We start from the raw sequence: 13,262 nt of genomic DNA, 5'->3' as shown, positions 1-13,262 counted from the left end.
AATAGAGAAAGCAGAACAATTCAAATTGATTATTAAAAAAAAAAGGATTAAAAGGTGTTTTCTGTAATCATAAATAATTATTATAGATATAAAAAAAAAAAAAAAAAAAAAAAAAAAACATAAATATATGTGTATTCCAAATCCTCGTTCCAGTGTCATCGGTTAAAACACCTTTCCTTAATTCATCTTTTTACTCTCCCTTTTACGGGTTCGAGCTACTTCTCTATTAATACTTTCTCACACTTATTCAATACTATCAGAGAGGTCGCGTCTTGTTTCGCCTGTCTGGAGTCAACAGCATACGATTTTTGTCTTTTGTTTTTTCCGGACGGTCACTCATCCATATTATTAATCGTGCCTACGTGGTTTAAATATGTTCATGCCAGGAACTAGTAATTCAACGTGACTGGACCACTCACCTGTCCTTAATTGTTCAATTGTTGTTAATCATAATATTCATTAAAAATTATTCACAGGATAACTTTGACGCAAAATTATTTTAATTATATTAACTTACGTACAATCGAATTAAACGATACTCGTTAATTATTAATATGAGTAAAAATGGTTGAAAAAGTCAATCTTAAGTGACTTATATATATAATAAAAAGGATAAAAATTTACTGAAATTTCTAAGATGTTAGAGGATTGTTACTTCTTCGAGTAACAATATCGATTGTGCTACACGATAGGTTGAAGAAGAAGAAGAAAAAGAACAAGAAAAAGAAGAATATGAATATAAGTACACACAAGCAGCACATCGCGTAGCAACGCCGAAAAAAAAACGTAGAATTAAATATAAACAAGAAGAGAGGGAAACGAAAAAAGAAAAAAAAAATAGAATAAATAGTTTGTTGTTCGACGAAACGACCAACTACGAGGCAATTCGCGAAGGACGAGAAAACAACAAGTTAAGCTAACCAAACACGAACACACGGATGCAGAAAATCGTTTAGAAACCATCGTCCGTTGTTTTTCTCGTTTTTGCCCTTGCTTATAGTTAGGACAATAAAGAATATAAATCTATACGAATATTTACATATATGAGAATAAACATATTATAATAATATAATATAAATATATAAAATATTTATTAAATGTAGTAATCGCGAAAATATTTTTCGTTTGATGAACATCAACGGTAATGAACACGTATCATTTGAATTATTTTTACTGCTAACTAAGATAAATATATATTTTATTTCAATATTTTTATGTGCTTTACTTTATACTTTATACAAGACATTGATACTAATGCAATGTTGTTTTGGATGGCTATAGTTACGGAATTACTTTGTGTACAAAGTGATTTTCTGACATTTAAAGGTCATCGAAAATTCTTGATATAATTCTATGTAAAGAGGTTAATATTGATTATATATCTTTTCTTACTTAAAATGGGTAAATTGATAATATAAATACTTTTAATAGTATAATTATTCAAATATGTTAGTAGTTATTATAATAAATAATAACTGAGAGAATAATATATATATACTATTATTAATACGGCATTGATAATTAATAATTACAGATAATTATTATTACAATTATAGCTATTGAATCAGACATAAAAGGAACCGACCTAGTGGTCCAATGGTTTTGAAGTACCAACATCATAAAGAAAAATTGATAGTATTAAAAAGGACCAAAAAATTTGTTATACGAGCATTTCCCTCAAAAGCTAAAAAAGTTTTACAAAAAGCGTCATTTTTTATTTTTCATTTATTTATTAATTTTTCATATTAATTATATTGTATAATTTTAACAAAAATTTAAAATAAAAAATTATAGAAATACTGAAAATCAAACTAATTTAGATAATGGGAGGGGGGATACATACTTTTGAGTCAGCCCTGTATTAAGCTTATACAACAACTGTCTCTTCAAATTTTACATCGAACAATAATAATTTCCACATCATGATATTTATAAATAACGTTTGTCTTCTTCTACGAATGAAGAGGGAGACAAGAAAGGGAAAAAAAGAAAAGTAAATGGCGACTCGATATTTCAATTCAGTTCGACAATGACTTCCAGAGAAACGGAGATCGTAAAGAACGAACGAACGAACGAACGGTATTGACGTTAAAAAAAAGTCGAAGAAAAGGGCCCAATAGGAGACTGGATAATTTCAAGGGGCAATGAACCCCGTCGACGATTAAAGGACTGGGGCTCCCTCGTGTAACCACTCCCCGCTCTTTCTTCTACTACCTATCCAACTACTACCACTAAAATCGTAAGTGCTATGAACAACATATCTACTGGGTGTCGAATGTGTATTGACTATAAAAAAAAGTATTCTCAAGAAATTCAATCATTAAAATTAGCGAATAATATGTAAATTCATAAAAAAAAGAAAAATTTAAGTATCATTATAGATCTTAACCAAACAACATATTTGTATACATAAAAACATATTACATCATTGTTAACACGAAAAATACTTAATGCCGATATTTGTACTTTTGTTTATTTGAAATAAATAAATAATGAAAAATGTAAGTTTGCTAGCCTCATTAAGAACCTAGCGAAAAATCAATTTACCCGTGAAAGTTTTTTTTTTATCAAAAGGAGACACCCGGTAGATGAGAGAAAGAAAGGGATTTACTTACTAGGGGTTGAACAAAAAAAAAAGAGTAGGAGAAAAGGGAGGAGAAAAAAAGAACGAATGAAAGAGAAGTAGAAGGGAAGGAATTACGCAGTGGTTAGTCCTATATAGCAGTGTTTTCCAAACTTTCATTATTCGTATCCTCAATTTAAACATTTTAACAATCCTGGCTTATCCTTTCTTAGAAAAAAAAACCATGTAAAACAAATCTTAATTAAAGTTATCCGAGAAAAAATACTATTAATTATTAAAATACTTATTGTTATAAAGAATTAAGGGAGGAGGCCCCATTCTAGCATTCGGAAAAATAACCTATTTTGGAAAATTTTTTATAATCTTTTTTATTTATGTCTTTATGTATATATAAATTGCAAGCAAATCGGTTATAAACTGTGGTCATAAATTTGCTATATGAAACTTTAAACGCTTATATCTTAAAACTGTTTTTGTTGCCGGCAAGTTCATGAAATTTATACAGGAGTTATATAATTACAATATCTATCAAAGTACAGAGGGATTTTACAGAGGGATAAATAATCGTTTGTAGAATTGAGAAATATGTAGGTTTTTCTCTATGTCAAAAAAATTGGAGCAGAAATCTTACCGACAGGGAACACTATTTCAACTCTAAATTCAAATTAATAATTAATAAGCTTTATTTCTCCACCGATATATCAACTTTTGTATTATCCTTATAAAAACTGTTGCCATGCGCGCACCTACTCTCATACCTCATACCTCGATATTGATATCAAAAAGATTTGTTAAGAATAAATTATTGAAAAAGAGATCGAGAATGAAATTAAGTGTAATTATAACGAAGAATTGAAGATAATAAAAATGATTCCCACACCGAATTTCTATAATATGATGAGATAGGCATCGGATTTTCTGTAGATTCTATATAACCGTGCCCGTATACTGGTAACGTGGCTCATTCGGAATTTACATGCCACCCAAAGTCAGATAACATGGCGGACAATTTGAAAAAAAGGGCTTATGCATACAACATGAGGGTGAACTACTGATTGAGAGACACTGTTATATAGGGTGTTGCATGTACAGAGAAACGAGTATGTATACACAGCTGCTACGACATACATATATATGTATATCAGCCGGCGGCACGAGCCACCAAGGTATATTTTAATTCCCTCTTCCTTTCTTTTTCTATCCTTCTACATCGCCGTTGCAACTTCCCTTCAGCCTCTTCTACAGTCGTCGACCACCCCCTTCTTTTCCCCAACCCGCGACCCACCTCGATCGCTCTTCACTGCCTCGACAACGTATACGACCGTCAGCTGTCCTTAGGGTCCCTCCATACAGAACTCGCATAAATATATGGATGCACGCATACAACCGAATCGAAGTAGTCACTACCACACTTTAATAACCACCCCAAACGAGCTGTCCACGGCGTCCTAGGGGTAATAGATAGATAGATTCTATTATGTTCTCAGAATAATAACGATTCCCATGGTTTTCGAAGGTTCTCAAGCTAAGCGAGCTTAGTTAATTTGAATTAAATGCAAAACGTTTTTAAAATTATACTTGACAAAATTTTATTTGTACCATTTTTGTCACCCGATAACGAGTACTTTCTTTTAGATAAGATTGAGAACCACTGTAAGACGGGGCAACTACCTATAGAACAACATACGGCAAAATGAAAAGCGGTAAAGAGCAAAAACGATATAAAAGAGTTGTATTGTACTTGCTCGATGGGCAGTTTCTTCTGTTTTTTTTCTTTTCTCTCTCTCTTTTTTCTTTTCTTCTTCTTCTTTCTTCTTTTCTTTCTCGTTGAAAGGATTAAATCACTCAAATGTAGACGACATAATTATCTAAACTATCTCGAATGTAGATTGTTTAACGAGTAACATTGTAATTTTCGTTCGCAATGATAATTATAAATACATAAGAAGGAAAAAAAGAACAAGAAATCATTCAAATCAATCGTTCGTTGCCACAGAATAAATCATGAATGTTCAATTCGCGTTTATCAGGATAAAGTTGAAAATAAATGGACAATGATATAATAGAATATATAAGATTATAAAAAGTATGAAAGGATCGGCCAAAAAATGTAATCAGAATTCTGCAACCTACGATCATCGATGTCTGATAATATTCGTTCGGAAAACATAGGAGTTGAACGCGAAGAGAGCAAAAGCTAATTCGTAAAATCGATCAAAATTTCAATCAGCCAACTAACAAGTAGTAGAAAAGTGAGGTTATGTATATAACTCTAATTATAGAGACACGACAGGAAACTAAGTGACACACCGCAGGTGGTTTAAACGACGACCCAACGTTTTCTTCCTAACTAATATATAACGACGAAAGGAATAAAGGGGAAAGAATTCAAACGCGTATTTGCAGAAAAAAGTTAACGTGTGCGTGCGTGGGAGTATTCCGCGTGGTGAAAATTGTATATACATGGTTAAGTATAATAAGTATATATATGTATGCTATGGGCAAGTTTTATCGTGGTACCGCATCTTCGTCGTTATCGATTGACATGAACGCACTCACCGACGCGCGTATTTTAGGACTCTTCCACAATGGAGGCCGAAAAAAAGAAAAAAAGAAAGAAAGAGATAGATAGATAGATAGATAGAGACAAAATCTGCACATCATGAGAAAATATCATATAACAGTTCGATGCTCTAACTTGAAAACGGCAAGCACTCGGCATGGATACAACAATATTGTTTTGTTTATCCAGGAAACAATGAATACAATATGGAATAATTCCATGTATGAAGGACACAGCGCACGCATACATATATACAATATATATGCAAAGTTTATGCAAGGGGTTGCTACCTCTTTTGGGGTATACTACGATGATGACATCGAGCGTTACTTTTTCTGTTATAATTCAAACGTGTTCAAACACTCTGCATTTTAGCTATTTACTTTATCAAAAATAATATTATTCCATGGGAATTTTTATTAAATTTTTGTTTCGTAGAATTGGATATTCTTTTGAATATAAATTTCGCAATAAAACAGTAGCTTTTATACACAATTATATACATGAATGTATATATATATGATATATAATTTGTGTCTTATGTTGAATAATATTATAAACAAGATACGACGAGGTTTAGAGAAATAACAAAAAAGTTACGTTGGTTCGATGAAAGAACACGCGATATTCCTTGGATGGGCGAACCAACGGAATTGAAACAAGGTTTTTGCGGAACCGCGGACTTGTACTACGTCAGACGAGATAACTTCCATATTTCTATCATAATTAATCTTTTTATCCAATAAAATCCTTATATACAAATATTGTGTTTTCATAGAACATTTATTAGATATAAATGAAATTATTAATACACAAAGTTTAAAAAAGATATGAACCAAAAAAATATAAAAATCGGAAAGGTCTGTAAAAAAAATCTTGAAAACATTTAATCGAATGATTAAATGATACAAATTAATTGTTATAGTATATACACAAAGACATATATTTAATAATAATTAACAAAATATGTATATATATATAATATATCTTATATACATATATATATATATATATATATATATATATATAACGTATCTTAAAAAAGATGAAAAGAAAAAAAAGAAAAAGTAAATATATAAAATAGTAATGATTTATAGTAATAACGCGAAGCACGTGGAGGGTTTATTTCTGAAGGGTTAAAGTTCGATTTCCACGAACACGTCGGTAGATACGATCTTCGGCCGCTGGTTAGGTGGCCATGACGACGGATCATGAAAATTGCGTGGCTGGGACCGATCAATACGAGCGCTGCTACAACGTCTCCGCCCCTCTTACCAATCCACCCTCCCGTTAGCCGTACGGCTCCCCTTTTATGTTCTTCTATCACTCCCTTTCTCTCTCTTGTTCACTTGGCGTGAGCGCACTACGGAGAGCGAGCGAGATGGAGATAAAAAAAAAAATAAAAAAAGAAAAGGAGAGAAATACTTCCACCACCCAAGGCAGCTCACGCACACACACACATGTTATACATGATACGCACACATGAGTACGTTGACACGCAGCAGCAGCAGTAGCGCATTCAGAAGGGGAAGGAAAGAAAGAGTACGGTGGGGGGAGGGGATAGGACACGCATTAAAAAAGATAAAGATAAAGATAGAGATAGATAGATAGATAGATAGAGAGAGAGAGAGAGAAAAAAGAAAAAAGAGATGGCAGGAGCGAGGGTTGAGAACCGACTCGTCAACGTTCCGCGAAACTATCGCGCCGGCACGTGCTTTTTCAATGTTTCTCAGGAGTAGAGAAAAAATTGCATAAAAAAGAAAAAAAAGGAATACTCGCGAAGAGAAAGAGAAAGATATAGAAAAACGAGGAAGTTTGGTGTTCTATCTTCTTACCTGTCCTTCGCTCACCTTTCTCACACACACTTCCAAAAATATCCAGTATTTTCTTGTGTAATTTTGTGTGTATATTATGTTGCTTTTTCGATACTTTTCTTTTCTTTCGGTCTTTTTTATTTCGCTATTTTTTTTTTTTGTTTCCTTCCTTTCTTTCTTTCTTTCTTTCTGTTTCCTTCTGTAATTTTTTTACATTACTTAGCGTCGCACGCGACCATCAAGAAATAAATAATAATAATCTTACGAAATCTTTATTTTTCTCTTACTTATATATTATCTTTTTGCTTGACACTCTGTTAATAACTCTCGTTTGAAGGAAAAGTTGAAAAAACTCGGTAGATAAAAAGCAATCTGTACGTTCCTCTTTTCTTGGCTCTTGTCTCTTTTCTCGAGTGTAGCGAGTCTTCTTCTCTTATCACGCTCTCGCACCGCCGCCCGGAACGGAAGGAGAAATCAATGAAAGAAAAGTACAACGTTGTAGACGCACGTAAATCAGCATTTATATTTCACCTTTCTCTCGGAATGATATTTTTTTTCTCCCCGAATTCTCTTTCTTTCACTCTTCAGAATGAAATATGATGCTTAATAACTTGCACACACGTTTAATTTCACCACGCAACAACGACGACCGACGACCGACGATGACAACAACGAAAATGAAAATTGACGTCGTATCACGCTCTCATTCGTCTTTTCCTCTATTCCAGAAGGAAAGGAGAGATGTAGAGAAAGAAGAACAAGGACATAGAAAGAGAAAGAACTCGCGTGTGTATAGCCTATGTATATATATATATATATACATATACATATATATATATATATATATATATATATATATAGGATGTGTGAATATTCTTTAGACGCGTTTGTTCAGTATGTATATTAGTGTATGTATGTGTGTGTCTAATTTGTTTGCATCGGTTAGTTGAAAAAGTAGGAAAAAGATAAAGCTAAGGATGAGTTAGAATAGGCGATGATGGAAGGATATCGCGAGATAAGAAATTAAAGCGTTAAATACTAGACTAAGGAAACAGAAGAAAAGACGCGTTACGGGCGGAGGCTACCTATAGACTGAACACATAACGTCCCTTCTTCACAAACAGCTCGTAATACGACTCGAAGGAAACAGCACGCGTTCAGTTAGTTCCGATAGCGACCACGGGGTGGAGCGCGATAGCAGCGACGCGAATCGCGAACGATGCGCACGCGAACGACGAGAAAGACGCGACACATGCGCCTACGTAAAACCCTTTTTCTCTGCAACGCGGACGCCATGATTCGTTTCGCTCGTTCTTCTCACTTTTTTTTTTTTTATTCTTTCCCTTAGAAGAAAGGGTTCGCGATATCGTATCACGAGGAGAAAAACGTCAAAGTTACTGACGCCCTTGGAATGGAGGAAGGACGCGATGAATTTCTTGATACATCATTTTCATGTGTTAAATTTTGATGCTCTATGAGAAGATTCGTCGAAACAAAAAATATATAAGAAAGAAACTAATGTAGGGTTCGTGAAAAAAATTAGAACGGTTGTTGAGCTGGCTGGATCTGTTTTCCGTGTGATTTCTTTAACCATTGAATTATCCTTGGATATTAAGGTTAACTTTTCTACGAATGTCTAATTATTTAGATTAGAGGTGTTTGTTTTGCACACTAACTATTATAATAATTGTAAGATGGTGTATCGCCATAACAAAGGCAATTAATACGAATTTTTCTCAAATCCTCCTCGTTATTATGACATTAATCTAATGTTTTATTAGTATAGTTAATTAATTAACAAGTAATGATTACAAGGTTGGAATAATTGATCCCTTGTAAATACATATGTATATGCGAGTATCCCTTTATCGTATGCTATTGGAAAAAGGAGTACGTTTTTTTCTAAGTCCCTCGCACCCCTTCATACTTTCGTTGTAGATCATAACCACCTCTTTACGGTTCTTGATCCAGCTCCACTACCCTATCGCATCGAGATAAGGGTCCTTCTCGTTGAACCTTCCTGCTAGGATCTCAAACGTGAACGAGTTCCCTCGAAATAACATCCTACGTTATCTTTAAGGATAACGTGTAACTTTCATCGTCTAATTACTAGATATATGACGTTCAAAACTTTTATTTTTCTTTACTTTTGCCTCGTACGCTACACCATCCACGTTTCAAGTTACAAAATTGAAATGGAATAAAAAGAATAAACATAAAAGAAAGAAGAAATGATGAAGTATGATTTTAAACACATTCAAGATAGATAATCGTATTAATTTTAGAAAATTATTAACGACTTCCATTAAATTTAGATTTTCATTCGATTTTTTAGAATCTACCTCATGATTGTCGAGAAAAGTAGATGAACTTTTCAATGCTCATAAAAATAAGTTCACCTGCAGAGTACACCTTACTTATATCCTACTTCCTTTTCTCCCTCCCAAGTTGGATTATGTTCCTGCTCCAATTTACTCCATCGGTTCACCGATCCCCACTTCCGTTTGGACACCTTTTCAAATCTCGGACGTGCCACACACGGTGTCGCCTTTCGTTTCGTCCTGCGAGACGCTTAGCATAGAGTTTCTGGAGATCATTCAGCTTTGCTAATTTTTCTTTTCTTTCTTTCTTTTTTTGTACCAATACATTGTTCTTGTTTTTTTACCGAATAAACGTATATTGCTGATTATCTTAAAAACGCTTGACTCCTTTTATTGTTTGTTTCTCTCAATTGATCTTACAGTAGTGTCTTGTTGTGGGTGCGGTAATACTTTTCATTAAGAAAAGAAAATTATAAAAAAAAATAAAAAATCATAGGTCAACAAAGTGAAAGTGTGCTTATATATGACCTCAAAATTAAATTTTTTCGTTCAAGTAAACCTTCTCTCTCTCTCTCTCTCTCTCTCTCTCTCTCTCTCTCTCTCTCTCTCTCTCTTTCTCTTTTTGAAACGATGACGAACCAAAATTATGCACTACTGACGAAATGAACCGATAAAAATTTGGCTGCTGTGCCAATAACTATACTCCCAGAGTTGTTGGATATTTATTTCCGTTACCGCGTACCATGGAAGTTATGTCGAACACAGTAACTTTCTTTTTCATGATGCGTGATAATTTCGTCTCGAATAAAGGAAGCGGGAAAAATATAACGAGATATGAGAACGGACTAACGTATATTATAACGTTTGATGTAGAGCGCAGTTTGACTACATTTTTATATAAATAAAATTGCATTTTCGACAAAATTATAAATTGATTTAGTTAAAAACATTACAAATATTAATACATTTCATGTACGTTCGTTTATTATTTGATTATTTCTTTGTTACGATTACTCGTTGATCTCAAACTTATCCTAATCGATCTCTTACATTGATATTTACAATATCATGGTTTTTTAATAAAATCATTGAATCGTGATATGAATTTATCGTTTCATAACACGATTTATCGTTAAATAAATAAATAATTGAAAAATTAATAAGTTCAAGAATCAATGTAATCTTTATCTAAGTCATTAGATTGTGTGTCATAATTTGTAAATATTTTCAAAAAGATAACAAAAATATAAAAATTTGCAATGTTTTAAAATACAACAAAAAATATCGTCATTTTCAGTGAAGAAAAAGGTCTCAGCACGATCATATATCTCAAAGAATGAATACAAACGCTTGCTCTACTGGTTCGTTCCGTCTAGTCATGATTCAGCTGTCGTAATTTATATTTTTCGAGGGTTAGACCTACGTAGCCGTCATCGATCCGCATTAGAAAAGGGACGGATGTAATTGCACGTCGACCATAGTTCGGTCAAAATTCTGTCCAGCTGTTCGAGGTTACTGAACTCTGCTGTAACAAGGCCGAAAAGACCCGTTTATATTTCTACTAAATTTCAATCTTTTCGTTTCTTTGTATATTAGCGTTAAAATTATATAATTCAGTTAAATCGGGGAAATCCTAGGTTATACCTGAAATAACTAAACATTTGTGGGAAAGAGGATATACAAAAAAATATGTTTTTAAACTAATAGTTTTAAGAAATAACGGGGATAAATACGAATCCACGAGAGGCGAGTAAGTAAAGTATGAAATTGAAATTTGATCCGTCTTTAAAGTTTGCTTTCTTTCTATAACAATGCTCATAGTTATTCATTCTTATATTTTCCTGTATTCTGAAAACCAATGTTCTGTTAGTCATGCTGTTCTACCCGATCTAATCTACTGATCAAATTTCAATTTCATACTTTAACTGATATCTTCTCCTGAATTCTTATATTGTCTAGTTGAAATATGTAATTCTGCTTTTTTTCATATTTAAACAGATCAGTATAATTAATTTCAGTGTTTAGCTAGTCATTTCACGAATTAATGGATTTTACACAGTAACGCTAACATGTACATACATACACATAACGCGATGGAGAAGAACGCGAAGCTATTTTAAAACGGTAACCCAGCTTCAGAAGTAAGAGTATTGAAGAAGTAAGTAACGGTAACGATAAAATTGAAAAACATTTATGAATAATCCATTTTTTGACGCGAACGCCGCTGATTAACGGTCAATTTTCCTATGTAACAAACGAAACATTATATTAAGAGAACGCTAACTTTTTAATAAAAAATAGCTTCCGATAAAATGAGGTATGTATCATCGAGAAATGAAGGAATCGTATAAATATATTAAGAAATACAAAGTAGATAAGTTTCTATATAGGATGTAATATAAATACATGTTAATATTTCAGGGGGTATATCTACACAATAAACAAGTAAAAAAGCCATATAAACATATACCCAATAAATTATTAGTTTTCAAATTATAAGTGATTAAATAAAATATTCCAAATGTGCGCTTTTTGCACAAACTATTTGTATAATCGAATGATAACATTCTACGATCCGGAATTTTACGTACCGGGAAGTTTTCTTACAATTAGTAAAGTCGACATACGTTTAGTTTAGTTTTGTTGGCATGGCTATAGATAAAATGGATGTCGATCATTTCAGCGTAAGTATACAAAACCATTTTGTCGATTTTAGAACGCTATTGACTGCTGCTAACACTATTAGTAAGAATAAGAGGTATTGACTACGCAAAATTTTGAATGTTGTATATGTCGATAGAAAATATTAATATAAACATTAGATAAAATCAAAATATATTACATAGGACGTACATCAGGTTGTATTAAGGCAAGAGGCGAGCACTTCGAACTCTTTAATTATCCGAACCTTGAAAATTAAGGAATATTAAACATATATTTATATGACACTTTTTACTTTTTTTATTGTATAGATATATCTTTTGAAATATTGATATACGTTTATGAAATATCCTGTATAGATAGAAATAAGGAATGTGTCTATATTTTTCTCTTTCTCGTATGAAATTATCGAACGCTCTTCGACTGGATGACAGACTTGAAAAGGGTAGTAAATCGATTAAGCAGTCACGTAATTGTCGCAATACCTCGCGCTAATTACGAGCCAATCATTTAGCTTGATATTGCGTGTCGTGAGAAATACTTTCGTATAACTTTACGATGAATATACAATGTGTACCTACATTCTTAGTAAATACGTATGCATGAATAAGCGTAATGAAAATACCTTTGGAAACTTGATAATTATTTTCAGGACGTAGCGCGGGAAATTTGAAAAGTATCACAAACGCTGACGAAGTTCTTGCATTAGAGTTAGTCTAAAGAAGCCTTCCATATTGTTTCCTCGATCAACGGTCTACTTACATACGTAATTATGTACTTAGATACATATATATATATATCTTATGAACTCTTACGTAAAGTAAATAGAAATTGTTGCTGTCGCATGTGTATAAAAATAAAATGGAGGAATAGTTATAGATATGTGTCGCGTGTGACTGGCATCATCAAGAATTGAATAAAAGCAAGTATAGTTCCTACCTTTCTTTGTCTCTTTTATTTTTCTAGAAATAAGTTCTTTCCGTAACGGCGAAGTCTCGATCGATGAGCAAGTTTTGCGCTGCATCGTTCCTCGGTTGTGATACTAGAGAACACATTTAGAAAGCCTGACCGATCGATATAACTTTATGTCCGCGGATACGCCTTTTCTTCTCTCTCTCTTTCTCTCTCTCTCTCCCCCTCTTCCCCTCTCTTTCCCTCTCTTTTTTTCTTTATCTTTCTCTTTCTCACTTTCATTGACTAAATTTTGGTCTGCCCCCCTTTTTTCTAAGCAGAAACCTCACTGAAATAAGTTCGTAATATCTCGAGTTGAAAAACAAAAAAGCTCAGGGTAAATATTTAAGTATACGAGATCATTAATG

General features: G+C 32.9%; 1 protein-coding gene across 17 annotated transcripts in view; it reads right to left on the bottom strand.

The window, feature by feature from the left end:
* LOC106786576 (ELAV-like protein 1) overlaps nt 1-13,262 on the bottom strand; it is a 42,689-nt gene that overhangs the window by 16,732 nt on the left and 12,695 nt on the right. Inside the window, exon 1 of one of the 17 annotated variants that reach the window (XM_014748114.1) lies at nt 6,998-7,094. The exons of 15 other annotated variants lie outside the window; for them this stretch is intronic. The gene's annotated coding sequence lies outside the window, so the exon portion shown is untranslated. Of the gene's footprint in view, nt 1-6,982; nt 7,095-13,262 lie in introns of those variants that run through there. One more of the 17 variants, XM_014748112.1, reaches the window with a different exon arrangement.

Source organism: Polistes canadensis, unplaced genomic scaffold, assembly GCF_001313835.1.
Source record: "Polistes canadensis isolate GaletaPanama2010 unplaced genomic scaffold, ASM131383v1 scaffold_77, whole genome shotgun sequence".
NCBI classification, from domain to species: Eukaryota; Metazoa; Arthropoda; class Insecta; order Hymenoptera; family Vespidae; genus Polistes; species Polistes canadensis.
This window is presented reverse-complemented; position numbering and strand designations above follow the sequence as displayed.